Source organism: Amblyomma mixtum, chromosome 2 (genome assembly GCF_055824585.1).
Source record: "Amblyomma mixtum isolate Tamu chromosome 2, ASM5582458v1, whole genome shotgun sequence".
NCBI lineage: Eukaryota > Metazoa > Arthropoda > Arachnida > Ixodida > Ixodidae > Amblyomma > Amblyomma mixtum.
In genome coordinates, this window is record NC_143013.1 from 132,002,497 (window position 1) to 132,020,059 (window position 17,563).

Sequence of the window (17,563 nt, forward strand, 5' to 3'; positions counted from 1 at the left end):
TGGTCGCATTGTTCACGTCCCTGTGTTCGAGCCGGTAGGACAGTTGAGGAGTACAGACGGCGGTATGGAGGGCTATCCATGCCGGCCCTCACTCGATGTGAGGTACCAGGTTGAGTTAGCGAAGGCGCGCTTAGCGGACCTTCAGGCTCAACTCTTGAAAGTAAATGGCAGAAAGGCGGTGCTTCGCGAGGAAGAACCTCAGGATGTAAAGTATGTCTTGAAGGTTATAGAAGCAAGACGCCAGCAGGTAGAGCTCGAGATCGAAGAGCCAGTCAATCAGCCACGGAGAACTGCTCCGAGTCCCGAGAGATGAGGCCGCCTGTGCTGGAAGACAAAGACTTATCCTGCTCAAGCACAGGTGGTGGAAAGAGCAGTCAGGTCGCTGTAGATAATCAGCCGATATGCGCGGACGCCTCTTTGTTGGGAAATGCCGCAGAGAGCGAAAACGAGATTTCTGAAGGAATCACAGCTTCGCCACTGCGGGCGGCTAGCAAAGAAAAAGAGCAGCTCAATTCTGATGGTCTAAGGCCAATCGAGACCAAATTGTCCGAAAAATTGTCCGAGACCAAGCAGGAGAGTGATCTAATTCCTGCAGGCTCTATGTATGAGATTGTGATCTCTGACACGGAGCTAGTGACCGGAGAAAATCTGGCGTTGCTGCAAACACAGACTGTGTCGGCCGTAGGGCATGAAGTGCCCCGTAGCGTTGCTGGTGGCAAGAGCCCTTCATCCGAGGCAGAGAGCGGAGGTGGGCCTGCTGGGCCGACCGGGCCGAGCGCCGCACAGTTGTGGAACGCACCCGATGTGTGTCCGGCCAGGTCATTTGAGTACCCGGAAATGAGTGGCGACTTGCCGCAAGGCAAGCTCGGGTCAAGCGACGGCGAGTCAGCTCGTGCAGCAGACGATGCCACGAAGCCGGCCAGCGTCTATCAAGCCGGGAACGGCAACGTCAAGGTTTGCCCGTGCAGGAACGGGACAAATGGCTCCAAGCGAGGCAGAGTAGCTGGAGGCAGGTGCGTGTCTTTCACGGTGGAAGTAGGCGCGGGGAACAGTACGTCCCGTGCTGCAGAACGCCAAATCACGTGTGGCAAGAGTGGTCGCACTTATATGATTAGGCTGGACAGGGACTATGTTCCTCACGCAGTACGCGTTTCGAACCGGCGCGCCGGAGAAAGCTTGCCCTCAAGTGTGTCGCGTGCTGAGGTGTTTGGACTTATCGAGGATCAGGACGTTGTTTTCGATCCTGGAGGGCAGCAATTTTTGAATTCTTGCCCCGCTGTGGCACCGGCCTAATGAGCGTAGTAGCAATTGGGCGTTGATCGTATCGATTGAGACGCGTGGTGGCTCGAAACGCACACAGGGACGCTCGGTGCGACTAAGGAGGCTCACGTGGCCACTTACGGACGTCGTGCGAGTGCTACTGAACGCTCCAGTTGCGAGAGCAGGTGTGTGTGTCGAGCAGGACGCGGGTGTGCATGCTGGTGAACTGGGTGCAACGCACCAACTTGGACGCTGTGTTACGGCGCACGGCAGGCATGCCACTGTGTGTATTTAAGTGTGCATTTTGCGTAATGTTGTGTTGGTGCCCGTGTACAGTGTTGTTTTTGGTTTTGTTGGTGCAACTGGTCGCAGCGCGACAGCTTGGACTTCGGTGAATGTGCTGGTTTTACAGGTGTGAAACGCGCATTTGAATGTGTACGTTTTGTTTATGTTATGTCACCCGAAGGGTGGTTTCGTGTCAGACACCGATCCCTTTTGTTTGTAATTCTAAAAGTGCCATTTGGGCCCTTTGTACAATCTTGGGAAGGGCGTGTAAGGTATCGGTAGCGTTCGCGGGGGTCATCGGAACGCGGCTGGGGGCACTCAAAGCGGAGCGTCTCCTTTCTTGGAACGCGACCGCTCGCGAACGCGCCGGGAAGTACGGGTGTCCACTCGACACGCGGTACCGAGCACGAATGTATATTTGTGTTTATTTTCATTTGACACGACCGTGCGTTTGGGTTTGTGGAAAGGGCGTTTTGCCCTACGGAAGCTGGAGGGCTGGCCAGGCTCTCGATAAACCAATCATGTGAACATCGTAACATGATTGGAAGCCACCAAATGTGGGCCGGGCCTTTAAGTCTTTAAAACTGGGCCCCGGAGCCGGAAGCGGGGTTCTGCGCTAAGGTGAGATGCTACGCATCTTCGGCAACGCCGAGTAGGGGCCTCCCCTAGTATTAGCCAGTTCCGCCTTTTTGTTCTTTGGTTTGTCCTTTTTGCCGTTTAATTTGTCTCTAGTGTGCCTAAACTTGTATCTATTGTAAATTGCTGTACATAAACTGTACATAAGTATTGCCTTTATCCCTGCATCTCTACTCATCGAGAGACAGTCTCCGACGGGGCACCCCTGGTGCAAAGAGAGTAGAAGAATCTGTGAATCTGTGATTGGAAGCCACCAAATGTGGGCCGGGCCGTTAAGTCTTTAAAACTGGGCCCCGGAGCCGGAAGCGGGGTTCTGGGCTAAGGTGAGATGCTACGCATCTTCGGCAACGCCGAGTAGGGGCCTCCCTTAGTGTTAGCCAGTTCCACCTTTTTGTTGTTTGGGTTCTGCGCTAAGGTGAGATACAACGCATCTGAGCGCCAGAGACGTGTTCATTGCTTACGCACCAGTTATCGCCAGCAAATGTGCCAACAGTTGCCAAACTAATGGTCTTATCCTATGTATCCACTGTAAGACTGATGAACTCACTTGTTCCTCAACAATTATTATGAAGCGATTTGAGCTGTAGAATTACAAGTACAACAGGACGCAATCTCCAGCTCTGTTCTGTCCTTGACCTGTGGCTATTACTATGTTATGTATGATGTTACTAAGTAGTGGAGTGATTGAATTGCTAGAGTGGAGCGCAGTAAGTAAACTTAGTGAGTCTGTGTAAATAATACTGTTTGTGAGTTTCTTGTTTACTATTTGCTGAGTGGCTACACAGACGGCGTAACATTCGACAGTGAAGATTGATGCACATTGCGGAAGCCTTATTAGTTGATTCCAATTCTCCTGTACCACTGCGCTTCCAACGTAAACATCGGTTTTGAGCCATCTGTATAAAAAGGTGTAAAAGTACTGTATTTCTCCTCGAGTGCAAAAAATTCTTGTATTATATGCTGCTGTGGAGTTTCTTCTCTACGGAACTTTCTAAGACTGAAATCGCAGATTGAAGGAAAAGGGTACCATGGAGGTAATGGATCTAGTCTTGGAGCAATGGCATGTAATGTGCCTAGTATGCCGAGGTTTTCGCACATCTCTTTGAAACGCAGCAGGAGTTGCCTGGTAGTTTGTGGTTTGTTATCAAGGAGAGTTCTGCATGGACACTTTGTAACTATTTCGTAACAGGTATGTTTCGCTAGGGAACGGAGTTTTAGAATGTAAGAGCATGTGAGCATGATTTCTCTGTCTGTAAGTGATGGTTCATTACTTTCAACATAAAGACTGGTTATAGGCGACATCCTGTAAGCACCAGTTGAAAGACGAAACCTAAATTGTGCACTGGGTCGAGTCGTTTCAACTACAATGGCCTTGCTGAACCATATACTACACTACCCTAGTGTAATGAGGATCGCACCACAGAGCGATAAATTTTTAGAAGGCTTGCCCTGTCAGAACCCCAGTGTTTATGTGAAAGGACTTTGAGCATGTTCAGTGATCGGGAAGTTTTCTTTTTTAACACGTTAATATGAGGCAGGAAAGTAAGTTTTCTGTCAAATGTTATGCCTAGAAATTTATGCTCATTTTTTACGGGTAAAGTCTATTTCGTTAAGGTGTAGGGTGTGGTCTGCCTGTAAGCCGCTTTTGAGTGAAAACGGAATGGCCACCGTTATCTGTGGAGAAAACCGGAAACCATTTCTGTCTGCCCATGTTGTCAGCTTATTTATTGGCAGCTGTATTTGTCTTTCACATGTTTCTATGTTGGGGGATGTGTAAACTAGTAAACTATCTGGAGGTCGTCTACATAAAGTGAATACATAACGGACCTTGGTATAATTTTGTTGAGCGAATTCATTTTTACAATAAAAAGAGTTGTGCTTAAAATACATCTTTGAGGCACTCGATTTTCCTGAATAAAATTCCTCTAAAGGGTTGAGCCTCAACGTACTTACATTAAATGAACGGTTAGATAAAATGTCTTTGATGGAGTTCAGCATTCTGCCACGGATTTTCGAGCTCAGCTTAGTCCTGAAGAATCCCGAACCTCCAGGTAGTATCATATGTTTTTTTCTAAATCGTAAAAGACTGCAAGACAGTGTTGTTTGGGTATAAAAACTTCTCTGATAGTATTTTCGAGACGGACTAGGTGATCTGTAGTGTAGCATTCCTTTTTCAAACCACACTGATGGATATCAAGAAGTTCACAGGATTGAAGAACAAAGGTTAGTTTTATATTTAGGACACTTTCGAAGGATTTGGCGAGGCAACTGGTCAGGGCTATGGGTCTATAACAACTAGCAGAGTTTGGGGGATTACTAGGTTGAAGAAACGGTGCAATAATAGCTTTTTTCCAGGCCTCAGGTATTTTGCCTGATATCCAAACTATGTTAAAGAACCGTAAAAGTGCCTCTACGGCAGGTTGAGATAGATGGGACAGCATTTCGTAGTGGATTTGGTCGGGTCCTGGAGCAGTTTTTTTACCAGCAGATAGTACTGTGTTTACTTCTTGGAGGGTAATCACACTGTTATATTTTTGGTTTGCACCTCCACTAGTTGGAAGTCTGTTTTTCGGCTGTGTTTTTTATTTTAAAAAGACTGCGCATAGTGTGATGAACTTGAAACTGCAGCGAAATGTTCCCCCAATAAGTCTGCCTGTTCCCCTAAGCTTGTTTCTATGCCAGGTGTTGTTAATAAAGGAATTGTGAATGGTGAAAAGTTGCCATTTAATTTTCGCACATGTTCCCACATTTTTTTTAGATTTGATGTGACTGTTTGTAGAAGAGACGTAAGTCTGCCATGATTTTTTCTCGGCACTACGACGGACGTAACGAGCTTTATGAGATTCTCATGTGTCGGATACCTGCGAAATTTACCCCGAGCTCTATTTTGTAGTTTTTTTGCTTCCTTGCAGTCTTTTGTCCACCATACTTTATGATTTTGTCGCACCATCCTGACGACTGAGGAATAGCTGTGAGTGTGGCAGTTATGATACAATTAGTGAACTTTTAATTTATCAGGTCGATGGAGAGATTTTCTAAAACTATATTCTCTATAGTTGCTCGGGCTCTAAAACGTGACCAGTCGGCGAGGTGAAGCTTCCAGCGCAGCGGTTTTGTTGGGGTTATTTCTGGTGGGGATGTTAAAGTAATTAGTATAGGGAGGTGGTCGCTGACATATGGGTTGTCAATCACATCCGATTTAAAATCGTTAAAAACAGAAGGTCAACTAAACGACAAATCTAAACAGGTCAATTTCCCCGAGGTAGGGGAGCAGTAATTGGCTTTTTCTGTGTTGAAGAGACATACATTATTTGTGAGAATAAAATCTTCGATTATTTGACCCCTAGAGTCACAGCAATCACTTCGAGAAGCATAGGATGTACCAGAAATTTCTTACTGCGCGTAAACCTTAAGACTTGAAGCATTTTAAACAGTTTCGAAATAAATTAACCCGAAAGTTGCGCTCGGTGCGAACAGCGTACCACTTTACGTTCCTTCAGGTGAGGAACCGGCGGTCTTTATGTGTTGTGGTCTCGATTAAACATGCTTTTACACCGTGGCCAGTCGCGTGCTGTCCCACTGAAATTGCAAGTGAATGATGATCTTTTGTGCGGCAGCCAACTAGCAAATGCATTTAACGATTTCTTTGGAAATATGTGTTTGAATGGAGTACCATCTGAAGCGGTCAAATATGTGCATGCTATGAACGACAGGTCGCTTTTCTTTCACCCTACTAGCGCAGAGGAAGTGACAGACCTATTAAAAAATATGAACAATTCTGCCAGCTGTGATATCGATGGCATCCAGATACGGCCCGTCAAGTACGCAGCCGATGGCATTGCACCGATTCTTGCTGATCTTTTTAACATGTGCTTGATTGCAGGAGTCTTCCAGATAAAATGCAGACAGCGAAAGTTAGTGTCTTGTATAAAAAACGTGACAGCCCTTATAAAAATTGTCTATAGACTTTCTATAGACTTTTTAAAGACTCTATAGCCATCCTTTAGACTTTTTCCTTTTGTCTATGGACAGTCTATAGAAAATCTATAGACTAAATGTTATGGCTGCCTCAATTTCCTTTCAAATATAGAAAGTCTATAGACTCTATAGACAACAGTCTATAGCTGCCTCAACTTTCTTTAGTCTATAGACGGTCTATAGTCATTCTATACACTAAAGTCTATAGCTGGCTCAATTTCCTTTTGTCTATAGACTCTGATAGGCAAAGGTCTATAGCTGTCTCAATTTCCTTTTGACTATAGATGGTCTATAGACTCTGTATGGACTAAGGTCTGTAACTACTCGCAAGCAATGCAGCAATGGTTCTGTTGGTGCATTTGCACTTACTCTGGGTAAACGACTTGTCCGCCATGAAAGCAGTGGTAGTTTACCCAGAGGATGAGGCCATATGGACCAGATCCATTGCTGCGTATGCCGCTTGCTTCAGCTGTTTGTAGTGGCAGACGAATATTTCTGATAACGTTGATCTAAACACGCAAGTACTCCACTCAAACATTATATGAACAAAAAGGAACCAGGAAATGACATTTCACTCGTCAAATTACAGCATGAATATGCCAGCAGTGTATCTGAAAGGCACCTTTTTTACAAGGTGCATTTAGCGATGCAATACCCGAGCCAGTTAAAAATTTGGCCGGGTGTACCAGGCTTCACGCAGGGTATTTTGAAGCACTTCTTCTATAGCGGTTATAAGAGTAAATGCTCCAATATTCTCCTTTTTGGATCCCTGTGTAAAGTGCATTGAACTGTATTTTATGAAGGTGGCATTCTCAACAGCTCCTTGCGAGTCAATGCAGATATGTGGCACAATTGTTGGAAGTCTTCTGTTACAAATAATGTAAAAGGATTGCCGTACAGAAATCAGTGTCCGTACTGTATTCAGAGTAGAGTGCTCCAGGGATTATGGGTCTTTGTCACAATGTTTTATGAAGACACTTATAAACTGTCGTGTATTTACTGAAATGATTGAGCCGGCGTGATACCTCAGTGGCTATCATGGTCGTCTGGGGACCTATAAGATGCAGGTTCGATTCCGGCCTAGGCGGTCGCATTTTAATAGAGGTAAAATGCTAAATGCCTGTGTACTCTGCACAGGTGGCCGAAATTATTGCGCAGCCTTTCACTTCAGCGTCTCGTAGCCTGTGTCACCTTGGGTCTTTGAACCCCATAAAACCAAACGAAAAGATGAAGATTGCCTTTCTAGAATGGCCTAGCCAGGATATGCCTTGCATTGTAAAGCACATGTGTAGAGATAAAATGGGATTTTTTTTTTTTCAGTTCCTATTATATTATTTTTTTCCTTTGTGCTGTACAGGGGAACTTGCCCGGATGATTGACTGCAGAAAACAGGCCGCAAGAATGCTTCTAAGGAAACTAGGCAGACTGTTACTTTCAACATTTATGTTACCATTGGCATTGCATGCTTAACAACCTCAGAATGGAAAAGACGGACTCTTAACACACGTGCCGCATGTAGGCCTCGTCTCAATTGCCTTTCGCTCGAAGCAAATATTGTGCTGTGTGGTTCAACTGTTTGGATCGTTGCTCTTTGGTTCTCAACCTTCGCATTTCCCTTCTCAGATGAGCCCCCGGCCTCCAAGCGTAGCAAGCAAAACCGCAGCCACGAGGAGGCCGGACCCTCGGGAGTTGGGACCCTTGGCGTCGACACCAATCCTCACTCACCGACGATGAAGAACGCTGGCACGACCAATCCAAAGCCAGAGGAGCACCCTCATACCATCAAAGATGACGAGCCCATAGATTTGGGCTGGATCTTCGACTTTCACGACGTCTTCGATTCACCTCCGTTTCACTCCGGCCTCTTTTCCCTGGAGAACTGAAAGTGGAACAAGACAGCTGAAACATCCTGCTTGAATTCTAATGCTAGTCAACTCGTGGCCGTGCTGAATTTCTCTGCAAGTAAGCTCGTGTGCAATGACAAATGTCCAAATGGACTTGCCTTTATAAATTTACTTGTTACTCACTGTTTTGCGTTGTGGCTACAATTTTCATAACCCACCTATTTAGTAGCGCTCAATCAAACTCGAGACAATGTGTTTTCTCTGTACGTTGCTCGCATCGTGAAACACATTTTTGGAAAAATTTTATGGTTCTTTCTTTTGAAATATTTGCGAAGAAATAGAAGTGAGTTTTTGGTGCATCTTCGCAGTCGGCAATGCACAAATATTCCGCTGATAATAGTATAGTAGACAGTCAGTATAAAAGTTATCCTAAATTGGACGACTCGAATTTTAAAGCGACAGCGTTACTCTTCCTCCCCCCCCCCCCCTACCCCCAACGCAGCAGACCGGACAGCGGACGCATAAAAGAGCGGTGCCGCACACGTGGCTTCCTTATGAAACGCGAAGAGGTATGTTCGCTCTCACAGCTTCTATCGCCGAAATCGATGGTCTTCAATTGGGGTCGTCCAAACAGCGGAGTGCGGCTGCTACACCAACGGTGAAGAGGCCAGCATTTTTTTTTACCAAGCCTGAACGTGGAACCAAAAAGAAAACTTAAAATAAAAAAGCACCTAGCGCGCTGTACGGATGGGACCATGTGGCATTCTCGAAGTCAGGGGCTAGAGCGTGGGGTAACACATACGCTAAAAAGCCTGTCGCACTTCTCGCCGGAAAGAAGCTTTTTATTTTGTTTTTCACAGTGAATGCACTCAGAAGAACAACCCAGGCAGCACGACAACATTGGTCGAACGTCGGGTAACTGTTGGCAAAAATTGGCACGAACATCGGTCCTACACTAGCATTTGGGCCCAGCGCTACCACTTTACACATTGGCCCTACTTTCATGCCAGTTTCGGGCCAACGTCAGGCCGATCAAGCGGCCAACGCAGACCCAATGTTCGTTCTGCAGCATGGGCCAGCAAAGGTCTCATACTGGCATCCAACTTTCAAACATTGGTAGCCAGCTTTCGAATAATGGTTTCTACCTTTCGAATAATGGCATCCAGCTTTCGAACGCTGGCACATGCTATTAATCCACTCGCAAATGACCGGCACTGTGTATGGATGTACAGCCTTTGTCAAAAGTTTGGAGCCAGGGGGTTTTCTTTTGAGCCACACTGTGTCGTTCTTAATGGATCTCTAGCGCTCCAAATTTCCTGGACATGAGAAGATTTCTGGTCCTGCCTCCTGCAATAGGCAGCACTTCCACGAACGCTCGTGGAGTCCCAATATAAAGCTTAGAAGTGAACCCCCTGGGCTCTAAACTTTTGACAAAGACTGTACATACCATTCTCATCATCATCAGCCTGACTACACCCACTGCAGGGCAAAGGCCTCTCCCATGTCTCTCCAATTAACCCTGTCCTTTGTCAGTTGCCGCCACTGTATCCCCGCAATCTTCTTGATCTCATCCGCCCACCTAACTTTCTGCCGTCCCCTGCTACGTTTGCTTTCTCTTCGATTCCACTCCGTTACCCTTAAGGACCAGCGGTTATCTTGCCTTCGCATTACATGCCCTGCCCAAGCCCATTTCTTCCTCTTGATATCAACTAAGATATCATTAACCCGCGTTTGTTCCCTCACCCACTCCGCCCTCTTCCGATCTCTTAACGTTACACCTATCATTTTCCTTTCCATAGCTCGCTGCGTTGTTCTTAACTTAAGCTGAACCCTCTTTGTTAGCCTCCACGTTTCTGCCCCATAAGTGAGTACCGTTAGAATACAGCTGTTGTATACTTTTCTCTTCAGGGTTATTGTTAAGCTACCATTCAAGATCTGAGAGAACCTGCAATATGCGCTCCACCCCATTCTTATTCTTCTAGCTATTTCGCTCTCATGATCCGGATCTGCGGTCACTACCTGCCCTAAGTAGACATATTCTGTTACTACTTCCAGCACCTCGCTACCAATTGCGAACTGCTGTTCCCTTACTAGGCTGTTGAACATTACTTTGGTTTTCTGCATGTTAGTTCTTAGCCCCACAGTTCTGTTCTGGCTGTCTAACTGATTGATCATGCTTTGCAGTTCTTGTCCTGGGTGGCTTAGCAAGGCAATGTCATCAGCGAATCGCAAATTACTCAGGTATTCTCCATTAACTCTTATCCCCAACTGTTCCCATTCCAGTCCCCGGAATACCTCCTGTAAGCAGGCAGTGAAGAGCATTGGCGAGATCGTGTCTCCCTGCCTGACACCTTTCCGTATTGGAATTTTATTGCTGACTTTATGAAGAACTATAGTAGCTGTGCAATCGTTATAAATGTCTTCCAATATTTTCACATAACACTCTTCTACACCCTGATTCCGCAATGCCTGCATGACAGCTGAGGTTTCCACTGAGTCAAATGCTTTCTCGTAATCAATGAAGGCTATATATAGGGATTGGTTATATTCTGTGCATTTCTCTATCACCTGATTGATAGTGTGAATGTGGTCTATTGTCGAGTATCCTTTACGAAAGCCTGCCTGATCATTTGGTTGACTAAAGTCCAAGGTTGTCCTGACTCTATTAACGATTACCTTAGTAAATACCTTGTAGGCAACGGACAATAAGCTGATTGGTCTGTAATTCTTCAAGTCCTTCACGTCTCCTTTCTTATGAATTAAGATAATGTTAGCGTTCTTCCAAGCTTCTGGTACTCTCGAGGTCACAAGGCATTGCGAATACAGGGTGGCTAGTTTTTGTAGCACAATCTCACCTCCGTCCTTCAACAAATCTGCTGTTACCTGATCTTCACCAGCTGCTTTCCCTCCTTGCCTTGCTCCTAAGGCTTTTTTTACTTCCTCCTTCGTTACTGGCGGGATATCCCATTGCAGTGCTCGACTGCCTCCCTCAGTAACTTGATGATTACATTCGCTACTGTATAGATTTGTGTAGAATTCTTCGGCTAATTCAACTATCTTATCCATATTGCTGATGACATTGCCCTGTTTGTCTTTTAGTGCATGCATCTGGTTTTTACCTATGCCTAGTTTTCTCCTTACTGATTTTAGGCTACCTCCATTCCTTAGAGCATGCTCGATTTTCTCCATGTTAAACTTTCTTATGTCGGCTACCTTGCGCTTATTTATTAACTTCGATAGCTCTGCTAGTTCTATCCTGTCTGTGGAGCTAGACGTCCTCATGCTTTGGCGTTTCTTAATCAGACCTTTAGTCTCCTGAGATAGCTTGCTGGTATCCTTTCGAACCATCCTACCACCTACTTCTGCGGCGCACTCTGTAACGATAGCTGTAAGATTATCATTCATTGTTTCAACACTACGGTCGTCTTCTTCAGTTAAAGCGGAAAATCTGTTTTGCAGCGACATTCTGGTTTTGGCTTTGGTTTATGGGGTTTAACGTCCCAAAGCGACTAAGGCTATGAGAGACGCCGTAGTGGAGGGCTCCGGAAATTTCGACCACCTGGGGTTCTTTAACGTGCACTGAGATCGCACAGTACACGGGCCTCGAATTTCTCCTCCAAAGAAATTCAGCCGCCGCGGCCGGGATCGAACCCGCGTCTTTCGGGCCAGCAGCTGAGCACCATAGCCACTAAGCCACCGCGGCGGCGCAGCGACATTCTGAATTCCTGTACCTTCCCTCTTAATGCTAACTCGTTAATAGCATTTTGCTTCACCAGTTTCCTCCGTTTCCTCTTCAAATCTAAGCTAACACAAGACCTTACCATTCTGTGGTCGCTACAACAGACCTTACCGAGGACCTCTACATCCTCTACGATGCCAGGGTGTGCACACAGTATGAAGTCTATTTCATTTTTAGTCCCACCATTGGGGCTTTTCCACGTCCACTTCCTGTTTGCTCGTTTGCGGAAGAAGGTATTCATATTCAAGGTATTCATTCTACCTAGCAAATATTCATAAATTAGGGTGCGAAAGAATTCCAGAAAAAAGACCCGTTTATTGCTTTGAGTTACAAGAATCACGCTTCTAGCGCACACAGGATGGTTTGCGCTAACACCAGCCACCCTGGGGAGTAAAGAAAGGGGGCCCAAGAGCATGGTGGCAGAGGCTATGGGAAAACAACTTATTTTCAAGTTTGGTGCGTCCCGATCAAATTGGACAAAACATCTCGGCATAGTGCTGCGGCACAGCTAAGGCATCCATAAAGTGCTCAACGGAGCTTTCCTCCAGTGAACTGATCAGTCATATCCGAAGTAATCGTTGCACTCCACTTGGAAGAGGGCTGCTGGACTGCATTCAAACAAATTCCTTGTCCAGCTCTTGCACGATGGCCTCACGAAGCGCCAAGCCTGCAAAGAGATGCATGATGTCATGGTAAGTTGAATTATAGCCATCACAGAACAAAAGCAAAAATGATTAAATAACACCGAATTTTGTGAAACACAGTCATCGTGAAGACACTAGCAATATATTTTACAAGGTAATTTTTAATTTATTCTTAAGAACCAGCACCACATTAGTTGCACAAAGTGGACTTTTTCTAAACTTCCTTTATACCCAATGGTTTGATTTAGTTTAATGCCTCGTGTCGCACTCCCAGTAATTATATTCAATGCGAGATAAGCAAATTAATGTGATATTGAAAACAGATTAATGTATTATTTTGCTTTAATATCACAACTCCTATCTCTAAATTGCGGGCAAATTTTTTATTCAAGTAAATATGCACAGGTTGTAGCGTCTCTTCCACATGGACGTCAAAACAACATTTTTGATTAGTTTTTTAATGGGGTTAAAAATACGGCTTGCGATTTTTTGCGAAATAAGCTGGACGCAAGGAACTCAGGGCACCTTTGTTTTACCTTAGTCGCTTCGCATGCATGCTATAATTGGATTTGAAACTGCGACTTGAAAACCACACAAAAATACTAGTCTGATAGTCCAGAGTAATGCCCTTTTTCATTGCGAGAGAACTTGGGCAAAAACTTTAACGAGAAATTGCGGATTTTCTATTGAGTCTGCAAGTGTAGAAGGCAAAAAGAAACAGTACGGAAGTATTACACATATTCTTACCAACTGGTCTGCAGTGGAAAATTAATTAAGCGGTTCTGATTTCCGTCGTGCATAAGCGGCAAAGGACATATTCCCGAATGCATCCTACCTCAGGTCATATGAGTTCAAACCCGCTGTTAGCCAAAGTAGTGAACCTTTAGTCAGTTCATCTCACCAAAGACGAAAAATAAATTCTCACCATTCGGCCACAATTCCACTGCGCGCGACGTCAAACAAGCCATTTCGCAATGAGTGTGGGTACACAGAAGTCGTCCACGTGCTTTTTGGCTCGCTCTCTTTTCCTGCCGGCCGCCGCGGTGGCTCAGTGGCTATGGTGCTCGGCTGCTGACCCAAAAGACGCGGGTTCGATCCCGGCCGCGGCGGCTGGAATTTCTTTGGAGGAGAAATTCTAGAGGCCCGTGTACTGTGCGATGTCAGTGCACGTTAAAGAACCCCAGGTGGTCGAAATTTCCGGAGCCCTTCACTACGGCGTCTCTCATAGCCTAAGTCGCTTTGGGACGTTAAACCCCATAAACTAACTAACTCTTTTCCTGCCGAAAAAATAAAGGCGCATGTAGTCAAAGCAACATTTACTACAAAAACCACTTTAACTTCCAGACGTATATCAAGATAAAAGAGTTTTAGTACTTACAAATAAGATCTTGCAGGCGGTACGAACAGCGTCGGAGCTCTCCTAATATATGAGTGTGGCTTTTCGCGTGCACAGACTATGAACGGTGCTAGCTCGAGTGTGTGTGTGTGTGTGTGTGTGTGTGTGTGTGTGCGTGTGCGTGTGCGTGTGTGTGTGTGTGTGTGTGTGTGTGTGTGTGTGTGTGTGTGTGTGTGTGTGTGTGTGTGTGTGTGTGTGTGTGTGTGTGTGTGTGTGCAGCTACGTTTAAGCGCACCGTATCTCGTGCAAAGGAGTTGCACGATAGTGAACGCTACGAATTCCTTTCAAAATCTGGAAATAGGGGCGCTTTATTCAATTACCTAAGATCCAGGAAACTAATCTCGTCCGCCATGAACTCTGTCTCCCTAGTTCAGTCACCGGCTGAACTTGCACAGTCCCTGGAAGAGATAGGCAGAGGCCTTGAGCGACGGTTTACGGCTCTTCTTCCATCTCCTCAGAGATTTCTTGCCACTTTGGACGATTTCGAGAAGGTCACCCTCACTGAGCTGTTGAACACTGTATCCCGCCTCCCACCCGCGGCCCCTGGCCCTGATGGTGTGACTTCTTCTATGATTAAAATTTTGTTCGAGGAATCTCCCACCGACTTACTGGCACTTATAAATTACTCTCTTAAGGGGCCATGGATTCCAAATGAGTGGCGTCTAGCAAAGATTATCCCGTTGCTTAAAAAGCAGGGAGATGGTTATGTGTTAGACAATATAAGGCCAATTTCTTTAACTTCGAATCTCGTTAAGTTAATTGAGAGGGTGTTGCATGGCAGAATAATGTCTGTTATTTCAGAGACTGGGTTGTTGAACCCTTGCCAGATTGGTTTCAGACCAGGATGCTCTATATGGTGTGCCCATACCGATCTGGAGAGCCGCCTACAGTTAGCTCGTCGCCGAAACCAATACGCAGCGCTTGTTACTTTAGATGTATCTAAAGCTTATGACAGCGTTGAGCACAGGACGCTCTTGCAAAGACTACAGGCAGTAGGACTTCCGAGATACTTTGTGGCTTGGGTTGCTGAATTCCTTGCTGACAGGGAATTTTACTGCGTCCAGAACGGTGTTTCATCAAGCAAATTTCGACAAGCGAGAGGAGTGCCCCAAGGGGCGGTCCTCTCCCCTGTACTTTTCAACATCTTACTCAGCAGTATTCCCTGCAGTCCTCAGGTGTCCACCTATGTGTATGCTGATGACATCGCCCTTTTTGCTTCAGAGAACGACATTTCCTCTTTGTACCAGTCCTTACAGTCCTACCTGAATGTCCTAGACCAATGGTTAGGAGACATTAATCTGTCCCTTGAAGTCAATAAATGTGCTTTATTGGTTTTTCCGCTCTCTCGTCCAGTTAATATCTCTATTGTTTACAGGAGCCATGTAATTCCTCAAGTGCAAAATGTCAAATACCTCGGAGTAATTTATGATCCTTCTCTTTCCTGGGGGGCCCATATCGAGCAGATCACTGCGAAAGGAGTCCGAGCAGTCGGTATGCTGTGCAGGCTGCGCAGTGTTCGTTCTGGCATGAGAAGGCACTCACTTCTTATGATTTATAGAATGTACGCCCGTCCAGTCTTAGAGTTCGGCTGTGTTTTATTCTCTGGTGCGCCAGCGTATAAACTTCGCCCCTTGATTCTCTTGGAGCGGGAGGCGTTGCGCCTTTGTTTGGGCCTTCCAAAATTTGTGGCGAATTCCGTTTTGTACCTGGAAGCGCGTATTCCATCATTGACTTCTAGATTTCGGCTCTTAACGGTGAAAACGTTCGTACGAATGTGCGATTCTTCGCTTCATGCCTCCGATTTGATCTTCCTTCGTCAGCCTCGGCCATTTTTCAACGAATCCTGGTCTCGTTTCCGTACCCCTCAGATATGTTTTGTGCAATCCCCCCTTGACCCCTTAAACGTCCGCATTTCGGACATCCGTCCGGTGTGCGCCAACTCTTCATCTATTCAGGTTGTCTTCGATGACATCTTTCCAAAACATGCAAAGTTAATGCCTTTTCATTTGCTCAGCGGTTTATTGCAGGATTACCTGCGGTGCTTTAAATCTCATGTGCTCATAGCGACAGACGCCTCACAGTGTGAAGAAAAGGCCGGTGTTGGCATTTTCTCCATCTCCCTTGACTGGTCATTCTCACTCCGTCTTCCCGATTACACCCCCATTTATTTGGCCGAATTTCTAGCAGTAGTCTTAGCGTTGCGCAAATTAAACAGCTCCTTGTCTTCTGTCATAATTATGACAGATTCATTATCGTTGTGTTCCTCTCTCACCGCGCCTACAACATCTCAGGCACTTCGGTTACTCAAATGCTTGGTTCCACCCCACGTGTGTTCATTACGGTTGGTCTGGGTGCCTGGGCACAGAGGAATCCATTTGAATGAGGTTGCCGATACCCTGGCGAAGGCATCTCTTCAAGGCCCAGTCGTATCTGTGCTTCCACCCAGCGCATATATTACGGCGGCCAGGTTTCGCAGGTACCTGCTCTTGAAAGAATTCGCAGCATCAGCTCTGACCTCCTCTCCTTAATTCCGGCATCTCCTTTACCCGTGGTGCAGTAAAGGATGGCGATCACGCAAGCTTGAGGTTTCCTTCACGCGTCTACGTTGTCGCGTGCCTCACTTAAACTTCTACCTTTATAGATCTGGTCTGGCGGTCTCCCCATTGTGCCCGTTTTGCGGAGAACCCGAAACGATAGATCATTTCTTGTTGACCTGCCGCCGTTTCTCATCTTTACGGAGCCGCCTGCAGGAGCTTCCGTTACGACAGCTTGGTCTAAGTCTGTCAGCCGGGGTTGCTCTGTCTCTTGGCGCTTCCTCCCTTGGGCACAGCAACTGGAGTGTGCTCTCCGCCATGCAAAACTTCCTTACAGACACTAAACGGCTGCCGTCTTAAGCTCTGCTCTTTCTCATGATCAATATTTCTCTGGAACGAAAGCTTTCTGAAACGTGGAATATTTAGCCCCCTTCTCTATTTCAGTCACCGATCTCACAGCATTTGTTTAGCCTATTTCAATTACACATCTGAGAACCTTTCATTTATTTCCTAATTGCTATTATTATCATAATTATTTTATTTTCTCCACCATTATTTTCTTGTTTAACATTTTGTGCACCTATCAGTTGCCGCCTGTGTCTTGGCCAATCCCCCGCAGTGGGTACGCGCCATTATCTAGAGGACAACAACAACAACAACAACACTTAGGCTTCGGAGGGGAAGACGCTGCCCTGTGCTGGTGCTGGTGCTTGGCTGTGAAATCAACTGTGGTTTCTTGTTGGTGCCTGCGTGCTCGTCACTGGTGACGCCTTTCTACGTGGGGGGATTTGGCCAGGTCTAAGGTTAGATCTGTAGGCGTGGTAAATGCGCATTTGAGGGCGCGTTTGGCTCAGGTATGTCGCTGACCTCCCCGGGCGGAGGGTCGGCAGCCTGGTTTGCCAGCTTGCCCACCCAAAGCTTGCCGCTGGAATCTTTTAAGAAAAATGGAATTGACGTCATCCCTGTGGCTCTCGTACCGATCGGTGAGGGCGTGATCAAGATGAAAAGCTCCAAAATTCTTCAACAGGAGCTCAAGTCTCTAACCAAGCACTATTTACAGATCTCTGAGGTGCGACCGTTCGGTCGTAGAGGCATTGTCTGCAAGTCCTCTAGCATTGCTTGCGCCACAGACCTGCTACAGTGCAAAATTTTTTACTCTTTGCCGGTGAAAGCCTTTATCCCGGAACAGCTCGCGTGCTCCAAAGGCATTGTTCGTGGCGTCGACCCAGCATCTTCCCCGCAGGAAA

The 17,563-nt window shown here is 46.2% G+C and overlaps 1 pseudogene; it reads right to left on the reverse strand.

The window, feature by feature from the left end:
* LOC149360935 (uncharacterized) overlaps window positions 1-17,563 on the reverse strand; it is a 52,712-nt pseudogene that overhangs the window by 11,645 nt on the left and 23,504 nt on the right.